Source organism: Equus caballus, chromosome 11 (assembly GCF_041296265.1).
Source record: "Equus caballus isolate H_3958 breed thoroughbred chromosome 11, TB-T2T, whole genome shotgun sequence".
In the NCBI taxonomy this organism is placed as follows: Eukaryota; Metazoa; Chordata; class Mammalia; order Perissodactyla; family Equidae; genus Equus; species Equus caballus.
Genome location: NC_091694.1, coordinates 9,085,709 through 9,103,640, shown reverse-complemented (window position 1 = coordinate 9,103,640; position 17,932 = coordinate 9,085,709). Strand labels below are relative to the sequence as shown.

The window sequence follows — 17,932 nt, the reverse complement described above, 5'->3', positions numbered from 1 at the left end:
AAGTGAAAGAAAGAATTTTATCATGTCACCACTTATGATAGAGCAAGGAAACCCAAATGTTTTACACCATTTGATGGAATGTGGAGTGGGTTCACAGTCAAGGAATGCTGCTTTGGATGACTTCATAGATAGGATCCTCTCACCTCTTCACTCCCCTCCTCCTCCCACTCCACTCCCACCCCTATGCACCAAAGAACCCCAGAGTTCAAAAATATATAAATCAAGCTGTTTCCATTCCCTTCCTAAGTCGACATCAGACCACTGCGTAAGAACCACCTTTCAAAGACAAGTGCCCCTTTCTTTGTGAATTCTCTTTCAAATGACCAAACCTGAAACTAAATTTTTCATAGTTCCTCAAACTCAATAGTACATTTTTTTCTGCCATGCAAACTAGCACAGACTCACTGCTCCAAGACTCCAAAAATATCAGGCCAGGACTAAGAAAATGCATCTGGCTATTTCCTGCTCCCTCACACAAACATCACCATGCTTTGCTGGTAAGTGGGTCAAACAGTAGCAAACTTTATCATGACCTCTGAAGCCTTTGTTTAACATAATACAATCCTAAAAGCTCATTTATTGAATACTCATAATAAATCAGGCACTTGACACGGACTGTGTCACTGAACACTCGCAACAGACTTTCTGCCTCCCTTTATAAGGAACTAAGGGAGAAAAGGAAACTTGCTCAGCTTGCCTCTGACCCTTCCAAGCATCCCCAGACACGCAGCACTGAAGAGGAGCATGGACCTCCTGGGGCTCTTCCCTGTAGCCGCCTTGGGTGTGCTTCGTTTCGTCCTAAACCAAACAAGCTTTCAATCATTACAGGCTCCAAACTCTTCCAAAATATCCTGCCTCTGGCTCTCTGGACATGACCCCCCAGAATTTGACCTCTGACTCTTAATGAGCTTCTGATTTGCTTCTGCCTTCAGCTCTTTCTACCCAGCTCAAAACCAACCCCTCACTCAGGCCAAAGGATTGATTTGGCCCCTACAACAAAGGGCTCCTGGGAAGAATTTCAACATCTCAGGAATGTCACTATCACCTGCCTACAGTCAGCACCACAAACACATGAATGGTGCCAAGTGGGAAAGGAAGGACAGAAAGGAAACTTCAAGATGGAAAGAGACACGTCCCAAGGTCCAGGCAAAGCCACCGTGTGGCCTGTTTATGTTGCCTCACAGCTAAGTTCGGTCCTTCTTCAAAACCATTCCTTCAAAGAGTGGGATAATGCCCTGGTAAGAAGGATGATCCCCTCCTACCGAGTTCCTGGGAGCATTAGCTCATCAGAACCTCCGTGCTCGCTGCCATGAGATGAACCTGCACACAATGAGCTAAAGGGGAGGAGTGGCTGAATCAGAAGCTCAGGGCCATCTCGCCGGGAGGAGCAGATCTCCCTCCTGCTGCTCAGATGGTAGATCTTAGGGAAAACAGTCTCCACCGATTGGCTGCAGCTTCCTTCTGAGCTCCCCCTCAGATCCTGCTCCAGTCCCCATCCCCCCCGTCCTGTTCACCAGCCCTCCTCCTGTCAAGCAGACAAAGGGTTAAACATTCCCAAGGCTGCAGAGGCCAGGCCACAGAGATGCAGGTGCTAACAAGGAAAGTGTGGGCTGGAATCTAGAATGATCTGTCACTGTTCCAAGAGATTCTTTGGGTGAGGAGTGGTCATGGATTTCACTAAAAGTCTCCAGGTGAAAATTCCATAAATGTAAAAACTGTGAGACTCCATGGAAATTTAATTAAATGAGTGAAGAGGTGTAGAGTGCTGGGGACAATGTCTGGCACATGGTGAGCTATATAAACACTCTGAAATGAGTAAGAGTTTTGGGAAATATACATTTCAAGATCAAGCAGTCTATATATTCCAGAATCCTTGAAAATGGTTGTTTGACCTTGTATCTGTGCATTCAAGGTCATGGGTGTCTCTGCCTCCAGTCCTAAGGTCCTCTCTCTCAGGTCCTCTTTCTCCTCCATTTCACTCCTTCTTTCTCCTCTCTCTCCCTAAGAATCTATGGGTTTGTATACATGGCTAAAGATCCTTATCTTTTGTTCTCGCCATCATGCCTTACTCTCAAATCCAGTAAAAGCCCTTGATTTCCCTAAATCTTGTGTTGGTGTGGCTTACATGGTGTCTCTCCTATCGCCTTGGCAGCGGTCGAGTTGGCTTCATAATAATAACCATTTAGTGCTTTAGAATCAAGCTGTAATTATAGGAATGCACTGGAAAGCCCACGTAAAGGAAGCTTTCTTCTCCCAACCACATGGGCAGGGGTTCTGGTTGGGTTTTCAGCAGAGATCCTCTCTGGAAATCTCATGGAAAAAGGGTCAGAGTTGTGGAGGGAGGTGAGACCCCGTAGCCTTAACTTCATTGGCCCTCAACGTGCCCACCGCAGCTGTATGCTGCCAGTGAAAAATGCAGAATTCTTCGGCTCAAAGCAAACAATCTTTAATGTCCTTCAGAATCACTGCTCAGAGGAGAGAGGGAAAAGAAACAGGAATGCTTCCGTCTTTTTAAGGCTTCAAGGGGGAAGGGAGGAACATGACTAAGAAAGCAGGAAATTTCCTTCACCCCAGTGTGCACAAGACCCGAGCTGGAAGCAGACCTCCCAGCTTCACTAATTGCCCAAGGATTACGCCAGGTCCTGGCTGCGCTGAGCCACAGCTAGGAGTCTGCCCAAGGCCCTCCCGTTCACCAGCAGAAGGGAGTGACAGACGCTGATCTCCTGAGACGTGATGAAAGATATGAGTCAGAAGAAGTGGGAGGGAAGTTGGCTCCAGGTTCAGGGGCCCCATGTGCCAGCAGTGAATGGGGCTGAAAGAAAACGAGGGGGATCCGTAAGGAAAAAAAAAATCGCTGTCTCCAGCTGCCTTCTTTCTAACCCACTCAGATATTTCAGAAATATTTGAGATACAGAATGGTCAAGTCTGAGAACCAAGGAGCCATCTGCAGATATTTACTGAGTGCTTACTCTGTCTTGTGCTGTCTCAATGCCCAGCTGACAAATGGGCCAGGGCAGGTTGGATGGGGTAAGGAAGCAAGGATGATAACCTGGTTTTGATGTGGCCACGCCATATAATGTCCGGGTTGGAAAAGATCTTAGGAGCCATTGATTTGCAAATAAGCAAACCAAGGCTCAGAGAGGGCAAGAGGTTTGTCTAAGACACACAGCTCCCCGGTTGGCTGGCAAGATTGTTTGGTTTGGTCCCCAGGACAATGTATGAGAAGTGCACAGAAGAGCTGGTGCATGAGCCCTGCAGAGAACAACTCCCAAGTGGGGATGCTCACCCAATAGCAGGTCTCCACCACTTTGTCACCTGCAAGCCACATGATGGACACATCGGTGACCACGATGACCATCTCATCTACCTACCTCGTTGTTTGTTTTGTTCCAGGTTAGAGTCCTGGATCTGCCATAAACAAGTCCTCAATCCTAAGAAGATCAAAGAAATCCAAGTGAGATGGAAAGTTTTTCAGTCAAATACCATGAGGCTTGTGAATCTTTGGCTATTTTTCACTGAACGGGAAAGGGACCCGGAGCTGATGTCATCACAGTGCCATCTACCTCACTGCCTTTAAAAAACAAGCAATAGGATAAATCTTCTGTAGTCCATCCAGACAAAGGAATATTATTCAGCGCTAAAAAGAAATGGGCTATCAAGCCATGAAAAGACATGGGGGAAACAAATTTATGTTGCTAAGTGAAAGAAGCCAATCTGAAAAGGCTACATACTGTATGATTCCAACTATGTGACATTCTGGAAAAGGCAAAACTATAGAGACAGTAAAAGGGTCAGGGGTCGTCACGGGCTAAGGGGAAGGGAGGGATGAAGAGGTCGGGCACGGAGGGCTTTTAGGGCCGTGAAACGACTCTGTGTGATACTGTAATGATGGACACGTCATTACACATCTGTCCAAACCCAAAGGACGTACAACACCAAGGTGATCACTAGGGTAAGCTATGGACTTTGGGTAATAATGACGTGTCAATGTAGGTTCATCAATCGCAACAAATGTCTCACTCTGGTGGGGGTATTAGTTGTGGGGGAGGCTGTGCATATCTAGGGGCAGCAGGTATATGGGAAATCTCTGTACTTTCTTCTCAGTTTTAATGTGAACCTAAAACTGCTCTAAAAAAATAAAGGCTTCAAAAAATCCCTATGGTAGCAGGAATCCATTTTGATTCTACCAACATTTAATTGAGTTGCTAATTTCACCAAAAGGATTATTTTTCTCCCTGACATTTACCAGTTTCACTTTTCAAGATTTTCTGTTTTGTTTTCTTTTGTGGGAACACAAAGAAAAATAGCAAGTGGCCCCTGATCCTAGGATTGTATTCTCAAACAGTGGTGCACACATTTGCACAATCTCAATCACCGGGGCTTCTTTTTAAGAATGCACGTTCTTGGGCCCCACGCCTGGTCCACTAATTCAGAACCTCTAAGGGGCAGGGCCAGGGAATCTGCATTTTCACAGCTTCCCCCCCGCAATGATTACACGCGCTAAAGTTTGATTGAACCTGCCTCCTCGGTACCTGCGGTGGGAAAAGCTTCCAGGAAAAAGTACACCAGTAGGGTTGCTGTGCCCTCAAAGGTTACAATCTAGGATTGACGGGAACAGACACATAAAGGGCCAGACAACAGGTTAAGAGCAGAGGACACAGTAATTGCCACTTCCCCCTTCACAGCAACCATCAGACCCGAAAATACGTGTTCTCTGTAGCTTTCCCCTCCATGACAAGAGTGTCAGACTCATACGTGATTGTCTCCCCAGCACTTGGCCCAGAGTAAATGCTCAACAAATTAGTGCCGAACAGATGAATTAGGCTTGTCTTGGAGAAGACACAAGTAAAGACACAAGCAAAGACTTCGCAAACCTTGCCCCAATTATTGACTCATGCCCTCCATCCAAACATGTGGCTTTCCCAGTCGGCCGTCCCCTGACCACTCCAGGCCGTGGAACTGCAGGGTAAAACGAAAGGGAAACTTGGACTCCACTCTTGGCTGCTAAGGAGAAAGTGACCCCAGGGAACTTTTTTACCTTCTGGAAACCAAGAACATTCTGTTTCCAGAAGTCACAGGTCTGGGGAGCCCGGCTTGCCCGGGATGGTGGCGCTAGCAATGCTCAGTTTCCAGGACACCAAAACTAAGCAGCTAAACAGACACCAAGGTCTCAGAGTGGGAAGATGGCGGAGGAGAATGCGTCTGGTGGGGGCTGAGCCCGGGGGGCTGCGAGACTGGCCTCCCCCCCCGCCCATGGATGGCGTAAGGGAAAGGATGCTCAGGGCCTGCAGAGGTCTGCTGCCCGCCAGCAAGTTTCAGGGTACCCTGAATGCCATCCTTTAGGATGCATTGCTTTCATTTTTCACTACTCTTTCAAATTTAAAATGTTCCTGGAGTTGTAAGCCTGCTTCATGCTCGGATATACTGCATTAGTTCCTTGGGGCTGCCGTAGCTACTGACCATAGACTGGGCCGCCTAAACAACACAAATGTCCCATCTCGGGATCTGTTCCTGGCCGTTCTCCTTGGCTTACAGATGGCCGTCTTGTCTCTGTGTCTCTTCACGTCATCCTCCCTCCATGTGGCTCTGTTTTATAAGGACACCAGCTGTATTGGATTAGAGGCCACCCTAACGACCTCATTTTGACTCAGTCACCTCTATAACGTCCCCACCTCCAAACAAGGTCACGTTCTGAGGGACTCAGGAAGGACGTCAACATGTGCATTTGGGGGGACACAATTCAACCCACACCAACCAATCTCCTTTCTTTGGGACAGAAGCAAAACAGAGAGAGGCTTGAGGAGAAAGGGATCCTGAAAGTCAGAGAAGGCCCTAAACGGGGAGATCAGCAGCCCTGGGGGAGGTGGGAGAGGGGCACGTCCTTGCACTTCCGCCCAGGTTGATCTCAGCGCCTGGGGGTCCCTAACGGTCTTCATTTTCTATTGCATTTGGAGACGCCACCATTTCTCCCTGCATATGACCCTCAGGTGACATGGGCAAGCTGGCCCTCTGCACCTACAGAAAGGGACTATGCCGAATTTGGAGGCCTGGTCACTAACTGCGTTTCTCAAAGTGCTGCGTCGCCTTAAGAACCTGCCACGAGACTGAACTCCGGGCAAAGCCCACCACGCGACACTGCATCAGCTCTCGGGCTGCTTGGCAAACATTTCCCAGTTGTGATGAGGGAGCATGTCCCGCCACCTTTAATACATTTGTAAGTTCTTTCGTCATCAGGCCAACCTGGGATCAAATGCCTGTTCCGCCATTCACCACCTGTATGGCCTTGAGCAAGTTACCTAACCACTCTGTGCCTCAGTTTCCTCATCTTTCAGTGGAGATAATGGTAACTCTCAGTGTTATTGTAATGATTAAGCAAGAGAGCATATGTAGAGCACATGCATGTGGAATCAAGGCTGGGTATTATCTACCGCTGTGCGATGCATAGCTCCTACTGCTTTCCATGTGCACATCGGGTAACGAAGACTCCCCAGCTCAAAAATGCTCACCCACTGAGCTGCGTGTTAGTGGGGGCTGACCTGGAATCAGCCCCATACTGCCTGCCCGTCTCCATGGGAGCCAGGCACCATCTCCATCTCTGTACCTCATACTCTTCCTCTAAACCCCAAGCATTATCCTGGATATACCAGCTCCTTAGGTCACTTTAAAGGAAATCCTCTAATAACGGTTGGGGTGACAGAGTTGGTGGGGGGGAAATCACTCCTCAGAACTCGAGGACCCCCAGTCATCACACCAAGAGTTCTGGGCGATCCTGATGCCACTGCCCCAGATAATTCCCAGCTCCATACATTCAGCAAGCAAAGCCGGATCCTCTGCTCTGGGTCTGTGGTTGCTTTTGAAATCCAGCGCCCAGGCTAAAGAGTTAACATAACCTCATTGCAGAGGGATTTCTCCATAATCTGTACACATGTCCCAGGGATCAGGACTGTGGGAGGTGGTGCTATTCTGTGGCAGTTGCTCAGGCCTTTGGCCCCCAGCCCACTACGCTCCCAAAGCCCTCTTGTTCACATCGATTTCAAATTTAATTAAGAACAAGCGAGCAGAAGCTGAGGCCTCTGCAGGGTGACCCTCCCTACCCCAGCTCGGAGAGGCCCACGGAGATAAGCATCTCACCATGAACAGAAAGTTGGAAGAGTCACCCATCACCTTCACCTATGAAAACAAGCCAGCAATAACTGCCAGCACACGGAGGCACCAAGAGTTTGGGCTCAGCACAGGCCAGAGCTGAGCTCGTGAATGGTGGGGCGAGGGGAGTGACGAAAAGCACCTCCAGAAGTCTCGACAACAGCCACGTTTCCCCATCCCCAGAGGCAACAGAAGGCCCCACCTGCCCCTCCATCACCCCCTCACCCTCTCTGGGCAAAAGGCCTGGCACCAACTCTCCCCCAAACTGGTGTGAGTTAATAACCAATGTCTGAGATGGACTTAAAGAGACAAAACAACAAAGAGAACAGACAGAGAGGAGAGGAAGAAGGCAGAACACCAGGGGGTCCAACGTGTCTCTGCAGTCGGAGCCCCCAGCAGGGCAGAAGCGTGGAGAAGGAATGGAGCCTTGTCTGATCAGCCAGATGATTGACAGGTATTCCCACAAGCGTGGCTCGCTGGCTCCCAACATCAGAATAGCTACAAATTCTGGGCTGCCTCTTCTCGATACAGAGGCCTAGGCTTCCACCCAGACTTAGGAAAAGACTGCTTAAGGGGCCAGGAAATTAGCATTTTAAGACACTCTTACAGGTGATTTTGGCCATATCTTTTAGAAGGTAAGGATAATCTAGGACAGGGATTGGCAAACTACAGCCCACGGGCCAATTCTGGCCCTCTTCCTGTTTTTGTAAATAAAGTTTTATTGGAACACAGCCACACCCACTTGTTTATATATTGTCCACAGCTGTTCTTGCAATACAGCGATGGAGTTGAGTAATTGTGACAGAGATCCTGTGACCCTCAAAACCTGGCCCTTTGTAGAAAAAGTGTGTCCACTCCTGGTCTAGAACAGTGACTTCCAACCTTAGCAGTATGTTAGACTCACCTAGGGAATTTTAAATATTACTGATGTGGGTCCACCCCAAACCAGTTGAGTCAGATTGGGGTTTGGGGTAGGCTTAGGTATAGATAGATGTCTGTGCCCCTAAGGTCTAGATGAAGTTTGGGGAAACCCTGTGCATTACAGAGCTGGCACTGATTCAGAATTTTCTGCTGCCCCCTCTTCTGATGGAAAACAACTTCATCAAACATTTACGGAGGCCCTTCTCGCATGAAGAAGATGCTAGTGCTGCAAGGGGCTTCAGCCATGCCCATCTTCTGGGGTGCACTGTCGATCTTGCAATAAGTGAAACTCGGCAGGTTTCCCCCTCGGATGCCAGCGCCCTCTCCATCCTTCGGGAGACCTCCTTCAGCTTGCTCCAGTGGCTTCCCAGCGCTGGCTGGCCCACGGACTGGTTGCATCAGAATCACTTAGGGAAGCCTATTAGAAACCCAGCCTCCGGATCCCATCCCAGAACCATGAATCAAGCTCTCCCGGGCTGGGGCCTGGGACTCAGTTTTGTTAATGAGCTTCCAGGTGGTCGTTAAGGCATTCCGATTTGGGAACCACTGTTAGAGGTCTTTCTGAGGCTTAGCTGGAGAAAACTCTGTTTCAACCATGTCAAAAGTTTTCTGCTAAAGCCAGCCAGGCCCAAAGGAGTCATTTTTCCTGCTTATGATATGAATTGGAAAGTAGCCGATCCTTAGTCCATTTCTTGGCTCCCAGTAAGGAGAAATCAGAGCAGAATGCCATGATCACTCTTAAAGTTGGTGTGCGTGTGTTGCTGTGTGTGTGAATGCATGTACATGTGCGTTCACGAGTGTGAGAGTGTGTTGGTGAGTGTAGGTGTGTGTGCCCATGATTGGGTGTGTGAATATATGTGAGCTTGCAGGTGTGTGAGTGCATGTGTGTGAGTGTGCATGTAATAGTGTGCGAGTGTGTGTGGGCAATCACTACACAAGAGATGGCACTGTTTGGTGACGAAGCGCTCAGGCAGGCCTGGACCAGGCTGAGGCGAGTGAGACGGCAAAGGTGCTTGTTGTCGGGGTCACCCGCCTGCCGAGTCACATCCCTGCTGCTAGCCTTTGAATCTCCTCTCTTCCTTACCTGCCCTGTGGCCTCAGGGGAGTGCTGTCACTTTTCTAAACCTCAGTTTCCTCACCCAAAAACTTGGGATGAAAACCACACCTACACGATAGAGTTAGGAGAGGGGAAAAATGAAGCGAGACGATGCCTCTAAGCGCACAGCTCAGCGTCCAGCTACTAGCGACACTCATTCGTTTGTCCTTTCACGAAATATTTAGTGAGAACCGGCCCTGGACAGGTTCTGTTGTAGGTACTGGAATAAAGCGTTGAAAAAATTTTAAAAATCCCATCCTCATGGATTCATGTTCTAACGAGGGGAGGGGAACAAAAATAAACAGCCAAGGAAACGTAAAGTTCCTACAGATGGTGACGAAAGCTACAACGAACAGGAAGCAGGGCCAGACATGGCACTACCACGGGGGTACGAAGGGTGGGTATCATTCCAGAAAGGATGCGTGGACGGCAGTGCCTCCCCACGTGGACGGTTTAGCTCCATCACTCCAACATTCCCTAACTTCCTGGGACTCATATAAAGTGATTTATGTAACACTTGAGCCTTCTATCAAGGAAGTTATGCAAAGCAAAACAAAAACAAGAAATAAAATAAAAATATCAAAAACCAACAAACAAAAAACCTCACACTCTTGCCGGAGGTCTGTTTTTGCTGGTTTCTCTGCTAAGAGCGAGTATCTATCCACAGGCACGACAAGCAGGTGGGGCCTCCAGAATGTCGCAGGGGTGGCGCCCTGTTTCCAGAGGCCACCAGCTGTCAGCCATAGGGACAGCAGGGACCCCAAGCCGGCCCTCCAGAACCCAAACCCTCATTTTTAGGATGAAACTCTAGATGCCTGAAAGACAGAGAAAGCAAGGCTGTGACAGTTACAGCCAACCCCGCTCCCAGGGGGAGTTTTGTAACGGAGAAAGAAGATTTTGAAATAACCCTCCTTTCCAGCCAGTGAGGCATAAATCTCAGTTTCTGGTCAGAGGCTGAGACTAACTGGCTCTCAGAGTCACTCAGGAGAGAAATCCACCATCTCTTCCCGGCCGCGTCCCATCTCCACCCTGGACCACCGGGGAAACGGCCATGTCCGCGCTCCATCCATCCAGCCTTCAAAGGGCCTTCGAGGGACCAAGAAGGAAATCGCTTTACGCTGAGACTGTGCTTTCTCAGTCGTCATTCAGGTTGTTTCACACAAACTACAACCTTCATGCAAGTTTATTCCTACACTCCAATTCCGCTCGTCCCCTTACCAACACACACACTCACACTCACACTCACACTCACGCTAGTGTTAGCAGTAAGGATCCAATTAGACAATGTCGGTGAGAGTCTTTTAAGAACTGCCAGATACATGCAAAGTGGGACTATTGTCATTATTCCCCATCAAATCAATGGGACTCTCTCCCCCAAGCCCCAAAGACACACACGCCCCAAGGCACTGAGCTTGATGAGAACATTCCGAGGGCCATTTGCATTTACTGCCGGAGTTGCCAGGGAAAGACAGGGAAAGACGGCCAGCGGTGATATGAGATTCTGCCCTACAAGAGGCACCCTAATCTTGTGTCTTGTATTCAAGACATTCCAGATTCTTCTGTCGATGGCCACCACACCCCCCTCAGAGCTCATAGGGCAAGAGGAGACAGACTAGGGAGAGAAGTTACTCCCACTTGGATGTTAACCCTGAAGCAGAAGAGACCACTCAACATATATTTATTGAGCACTCACTCTGTCCCCCAATGATACTAGCGACCAAAAATGCAAAAAAAGAAGCTATTTTCCCTTCTTCCTAGGAATGCAGAGTCTACAAAGATAACAGATGAACAGAAGCATTTAAAAATGACAATAACATCCAACCTCCTTTCTCTGACCCTTAAGATCTTACGTGATCTGATCTCTACCTACTTTTCTGAGCACATACCATACTACTTTGCCTCATTTACTCTACTCCAACCATACCGGCCTTCTTACTCTTCTTGAACATGCTAAGAATGCTCCTGCTTTAGGAACTTCGCATTTCTGTTCCCTCTGTCTAGAATGTTCTTCCTGCAGACGTGCCAATGGCTCGCTCCCACACTTCATTCAGTCTGCTCTCCTGTGACTCTCCAGGGAGGCTCCCCTGGCGATTCTCCCCGAGGCAGCCCTGAGGTTTCTCTGTCTTCTGACGCTGGTTTGCTTTTCCTCCATAGCACATATCACTGTCTGCCATGAATGGTACAAATTTATGTATTGTCTGTCTCCCTCACTAGAAGTAAACCTCAGGAGGGCACCAACTTTCTTTCTTTTGTTCCCTGCTAAATGCTTAATGCCCATGATGTAATAAGTACACAACAGATATTTATTGAATGAGTGAATAAATAAATGCTATAATAAAATCATCAGAGTGCAACATAATCTATGCAGACCATTCCCACGCTGTTACAGGAAGACCCCACTGGAAGCATCCTCCTTTCTGGAAAGTTCCCTCTAGGCACAGTTCTAAGGATTAAATCTTATTTCCCTGAGGGCATTTATTGTAAGAGTTGGAGGTGCGTTTCTCTGGAAAAAGAAGTTTACACTAATATACGATGAAACCTAGAAAACTGTTCCAAATCATACTAAGACACAAAACGGTAATTTTCTAAAATATTGGCTGCAGAGTTTCAGAAAACTCATACGTGTATGCCCATGCAATAAGGCAAAACAAAGTCAAGATGGCATGGACAAAGTGGGAACAAGAACCAGAATCTCTGTTGCTAGTCCCTCTCACTCCCCAAAAGTAGTCACTAAGACAGATTATAGGACTTCCAGCCACCTAGAGACAGTTCCAAATGCACATACCAAAACTTATCAAGAAAAGCTGGAAAGCATAAATGAAAATCAAGGAGAGCACGTTTCTCTGTTGGCACCAAAGTTTCAAAGCTTAGAGAAAGTATCATCACCAGCCTTTGATACAGAGCACTCCTGACTGGGCCCTCCCCAGCAGTCTACTGCAGCGGCACAAGTATCTTTTTTGGATTGCTCAGAGCTGGGTTCCAGACATTTGAGAGCAGTGTCTGGCTCTTAAAAACTTTGCTGTGAAAATGATTTAAGGAGCTCAATCTGATCAGAGGAGAGAAGAAAATAAGAAAGAGGGATGGTTCCGAATGCAGCAGGAAATGAGGAAAGAAGAAAGGTTTATGATAGAAAAGTCTGGAAAAAATGGAATAAGTAAGAGCATATTTACTGCATCTGGTGGGGAAAAAGGACACCATAAAGCCAGGGTGGGGCTCATGCAGGTGAGACTCACGAGTCCCTGTGTGTCTGCTTGCTCTGAGCTCACTGCAGTCCACACGCTGCCACGGGGAACCCTCCGCAGGCTGGTGGAACGGTCGTCAGGCCCAGCGTCAGAGGATCTAACTCTCACCCGGCTTTGCCCCAACAGCCGCAGGACACCGGTCAAGAGAGGGCGAGCAGCAATAATAATAACAGCTCACCCTTTGGAGGACTCGCTACAGGTCAGCAAGAGCTGAGCATCTCATAGTCAAAATCCCAGTTAATCGGCCAATGGTTTATGAGACCATTATCCCTGCCTTTCAGGAATGTTGCAGAATTTCTCTAAGGTTGCACAGCTCTGGGATTCAAACCCAGGGTTGTTTGACCCTCAAGACCAAGAGCCTCTCTACCCACTTTCTCCTCGTCTACACAAGGGCCCTAACTGTTCCTGTCCTACACACCTCACAGGGCCACTGGGAGGGACAAATGACACATTCTGTGTGAAAGCGCCTCACAAAGGGAAAGCATGTTCTCATCACCCCTTTATTCAAATCCGCATGGCGGGCCTCCCTGGGCCGGCCTCCGCTCCCTGCTATGGAATCACAGTAGTGAGCAGACGGACAAAGGCGGTGACCTCTGGGCATGTGGCTAGCAGGAGACACAGACAACACAGAGAGAGAAAAAAATACGTTCGGCGGTGCCAAGAGGTATGAGGAGAAGCAGACCAGGGTAAGGCAAGGGATGGCTAGCTGGTGAGATACAATCTCACGCAGAATCGATGGGGAAGACCTCTCTTGGGAGAGAACATTCGAAAGGACCCCTAAATGAAGAGAGAGGCCAACCAGGGGGCTTTCTGGGCGCGGGGAACCGTACTGCAAACGGCTGAGGCAGATAAACAGGCAGGGAAGAGCAGGCAGGCTGAAGGTGAAGGAGTAAGGAGAAATGGAATGAGGTCAGGAAGCCACGAGGGACAAGACCCCCGACCAGGGAAAACCTTGGGACTGTCCTCCTGCTAGACAGGAAGTAGCGGGGGAACAGATGGGCGGAGTGACACGGCAAAGGAAGAGCTCGGGCTGATGGCGAGAGCAGCATCACTGCTCCATCGCTCCGGGCAGCTCCCGGCATCCGTGAGTCCAGCACAAACAGTTCACACCGACCGCACCACGGCCCTCCTCAGGCCTTCGACTTCTCTGTTTATTCGCTTTTCATCTGCAGAGTAACTGCTGAGCACAGAGGCCAGGGAACAGGGAAGTTTGTTGACGTGCCACCACCTCGCACCAGGTTATTCCCCCTGCCCTGCTGATTTGCATGAGATAACAGCAGGAAGTAATTCCACGCAACAGAACAGCAGAAACCAAGAGATGTCAGAGCCAGGGCATCCCAAAGCAGGAAGTGACAAGGGTTAGAGGTAAGATAGTAAAGCAAAAAGAGAGCCGGGATTAATCAGGGCACAGGCGTGACTTAACCAAATGTGGTCCTCCACGTTCCTGCCGAGGAACACTCAATGCAAAACTATTTGCATGCTGCCGCTGCATCTGGTCTCTGCGAACACTGCAAGGGGGCTCGTCATCCAAAGGCAAAAAGTATGTGCTGGATCAGCTTCTTGCCGCAAGCACGAGCTCCCTGGTGTGAGGTCCGAGGGTGGCAGTAAATGGGCCGGCACAGTGCCGGCTGCTCGGCTCGAGGTTACTCGCCTGGGAGGGCTCTCACCTTCCAGGAGAGGAGTAGGCACTGTTGCTTCACTCGGGCCGTGTGCTTGGCCGTGGAGGGGCCAGATTCTAGGCTATGAAGTGCTCTCCTCACCACTGGACCTTCAGAGTGTGTCCCAGAAAGGTTGGCAGAGGAATCGACTTGGCTAAGAAGGATAGTGATGTCTGACAGCCGGTTCCCATTCACCCTCAGAAGGAACCAACCCTGCTGACACCTTGATTTCCCATTTCCAGCCTGCAGAGCTGTGAGACGGTAAATTTCTGTTCTTTAAGCCACCCAGGGTGTGGTTGGTTACGGCAGCCCCGGGAAATGAACACGATCACCAATAACAGGGTGCGCTCCACGCCGGGTCTTCGCCAATGGTTGAGCTTCCCCGGGCGCTCCTGATGCCCTGTGGAGGATGCTCATGGAAGTGGAGGTGTGAACAACTGCCACGTGGCTTTGAAAGGCGCTGGGCTCTCTCAGCTCACGGCTCTGCCTTGAGGGCTGTGAACACGCCCTCCGCTGGGATTCTCACTGCTCACCCAAAGACTTCACATGAATTATCTCATTTCATCCTCGTGAAAATAATGGGTGCTGTGGTTTCCTGCATTTTATAGGTGAGGAGACAGAGACATTAATTCGTATATGGTATTCCTGATGGATGGCTGTGGAATCTGGTGGATCTTGGCCAAAGAGGAGTCCTCTTGAGAAGGATCTGCTAATCGAGAGGGGAGGGCTGTGGATCTGGGAGTTCTCCTGATCCAAGGAAACACGTCCCAGAGGAGAAAGAGGGAAGGCCAGCCGGGTTCCAAGCTCGGGTCTGTCCCCCACAGCCTTCTGGTCTTGGGCTCCTGGATTTCAGGGCCTTCTCCATGAGAGGGGTGTTGGCAGGAGTGTCCATGCCATAGGGTGTTCAGCATGCCCCTGAACTCCCCCACTCACTGCAAGCAGTGTCTCACCCGTGCTGTCCCCCGGGCACGTGACCTCCAAAATCACTCGACACATTCCCAAAACCCCTTAGGGAGTGGTGCCATACCCAGTTGAGAACCACTGGTCAGCCCCAGGGTCTCTCACTGATTCCAGTGACAGAGTGTCTTTATTGCCATTGTCCTCCTCTTGCCAATTTCAAGGTCCCTTCGCAGATGCCCTGGCCTCACCTTTGACCTCTCCCTCTCCATCAGTTCTCTGATGCTACCTGCTACTGGTCCAGTCCTTAATTCCTCCACCTGCCCTTTCCTCTCCTTCTCACTGCCGCTGCCCAAGGTGACGTGCCCTTCATCTTTCACCGGGAGATCTCAGCAGCTTTTAGAGAAAGCTCGAGACCATAGTCTTCCCATCTTCCTCCTTCCATCCGTCCACCTCCTCCTGTCAAGACAACATTCCCGGACACCACGCTCGCGCCCCACACACCATGATCGAGAACTGACTTAAGTTCCCTTGATCACCTTTCCCTTTCCCACATCAGCAGCCCTGCTTCCAACTTCTCCGCTGCAGATGGCTCCTCTCCCACCGCATTCTGTCTCATTGGATGTTACCACGTCCTCATGCACACCTCCTCCCCACTCCTCCAGTCCTGGAGCAAACTCAGCTTTCCTGGAAGACTTGTTTAACTTCTCCAGCCTGCACTGGCTTTTCCCTTCACGAATTCTACTGCAGTTATGCTCATTTCCATACCGCAGAACACTTATTAATTGTTTAAATCCAGTATTGCCTTCTCCCCCACCCCCGGCATCAGTAGATGAACAAAGATTTTATTTCCATGGTACTAAGCCCACACGCCCCTCCCAAAGATACCTGGCTTATTCCCTCCCCCCTTCAGATTTTTGCTAAAGTGTCACCTTCCTGGTGCACCCTCTCTGACCACTATATTTAAAATTGCGCCCCCCCAACCGCTCCCCGGAACCCCCACCTCCTTCACCTGCTGGGAATATGGCAGCTAAACAGACTGCTGGCTTACTGCTTTCATGGAGCTTACATGAGCTGACGTATTTACTTGGACGTGAAAATGTATTATATTCATTTCATTACTTATTTCACGCACAGACAGTTCAACATCGAGTCTGTTCTCTGTATTTTATTACAACTTCGTATAACTCTCCTTGATCTTGACTTAATCTCAAGGACAAAATCTCCTCTGGTCTTTTTGAATGAACTTTTCATGTTAAAATAGTTTTCAATTTACAGGAAAGTTGCGAAGTTGGTACAGCAAGTTCCCACATACTGCACGCCCCATTAGGTAAATATCCAGGACGCGGTGGCTGGATGGTTTGGTAAGATGGTGTCTAGCTTGGTAAGACTTTTCCTGTTTATTTGTTATTGTTTTGTTTTGTTTTTAGCAATGGTCAGTGCTGAGACATCTGTGGGTAAATATTTGATAAATAGCTTTTAATGCACTGAGGATCTAAGAGTCAGCTGCCCATAGACACAGTCCCTGCGAGAGCAGCCTTTCATTGAGGATGAAGGAAGGGAAGTCCCTGGCATATCTCCCTTCGTCGCCGGAAAGAGCAGTCAGGAGGCCTCAATGCTGAACTTGACCATGGGGTTATATGCCATGCCTTCTTCTGCACCTACATTCCTTTCAACTCAGCCATGCCTTGTGGTTTCTGAGATAATACACGTTAGAGGAACAAAAATTACTATTAACTGCCAAGCCATCACTTAATGTTTAATTGTGTAGCCCAGCTGAAAACCACATTTTCTCCATTTCATTATTTACTTGCCTTCTCGCTCTTAGGCAGCCATTTTCACAAATTCAAGCAATCTTGCTGCCACACCCAGAGTGGCATTTTTCTCGACAAAAAAAAAAAAAAAAATACTGTTAAAGAGCCTGAATTCATTTAGAAGATATCAAACTTCTCCAGCAGGATCTGGCTCCCCTCCATCCACGGGAGGACAAAGCATCCTGTCCCTCTTCTTTGCCAGTGTGTGATGGGACCAAAGCGGACTTAGGATGTGTCTGTATTCTCCTGCTGACCTCTTTAGCCCAGATTTAGCCTGGAGCAGTGGCCTTGGGACTAGAGCAGGCATTCAAATCACCTAGAGGGTTTGTTAAAACTCAGGCCGATAATACCCATTGCCCTGGTGTCTTATTCAATAGGTCTGGGGCGGCACCCAAGAATTTGCATTTCTAACAAGTTCCCAGGTGATAAGATGCTGTTGGTCCTGGTCACTCTTGGAGAACCAACTCCTTAGAGGACTATCTTTCATTCATCCAAACCTGCGCCATCTCTCGGACTCGCCTTCACTGCTCAGATGGGAGACAAAGCCGAACCGAAGAGCTTGGGAAGGTTGAGCTGAGGGCTGAGGAAGGAGAGCCAAGGTGCCTCGACACTTTGACACTGGGCACACATCACCTGCCACTCCGGCAATGGCTCACCACTATGGAAATACAGGCTTTTGGAGATGAAACAGAGCATAGTGGTCAAAACTCCTTCATTGTAAAAGGAAGGAGGTGAGCCCAGTGGGTGGAAGCAACTCTCACACAGCAGACCAGGGCAGAGTCATGGTGACCTGTACCCGCTGGCTCTTCCCACAGTAGCAGAGCTATCCGTCCTTGTTCAGGGCAGCCAGGTGCCTCCTGCGCTCAGAGGCGAGGGGAGCAGAATCGAGCCCATTACTGGAATGACAATATTTGAATTGTCATCTCAAAGAGAAAGAAAGAATAGCTTCTCCCTCCATCCACCCTCTCTAGACACACACACACACCCGGGATTCACGAGGACCAGTGCTCCAGAGACAGAGAGTGCGAAATGAGCAAGTGAGGAGGGTGAAAGACCCTTGTTTTCACAGCAACACTTGTCAGAGCAATAATTCGTGTTTGACAACCCAGGATAAAGAACATCAAGCACCTAAAAGACGAGACTGCTGACGTTCCCAGGGGG

The 17,932-nt window shown here is 49.1% G+C and overlaps 1 long non-coding RNA gene across 1 annotated transcript in view; it reads right to left on the bottom strand.

Annotated features, from left to right (window-relative positions):
* Nucleotides 1–17,932, bottom strand: part of LOC138916112 (uncharacterized) — a 61,609-nt gene that overhangs the window by 40,285 nt on the left and 3,392 nt on the right. The gene's annotated exons all lie outside the window — the stretch shown is intronic.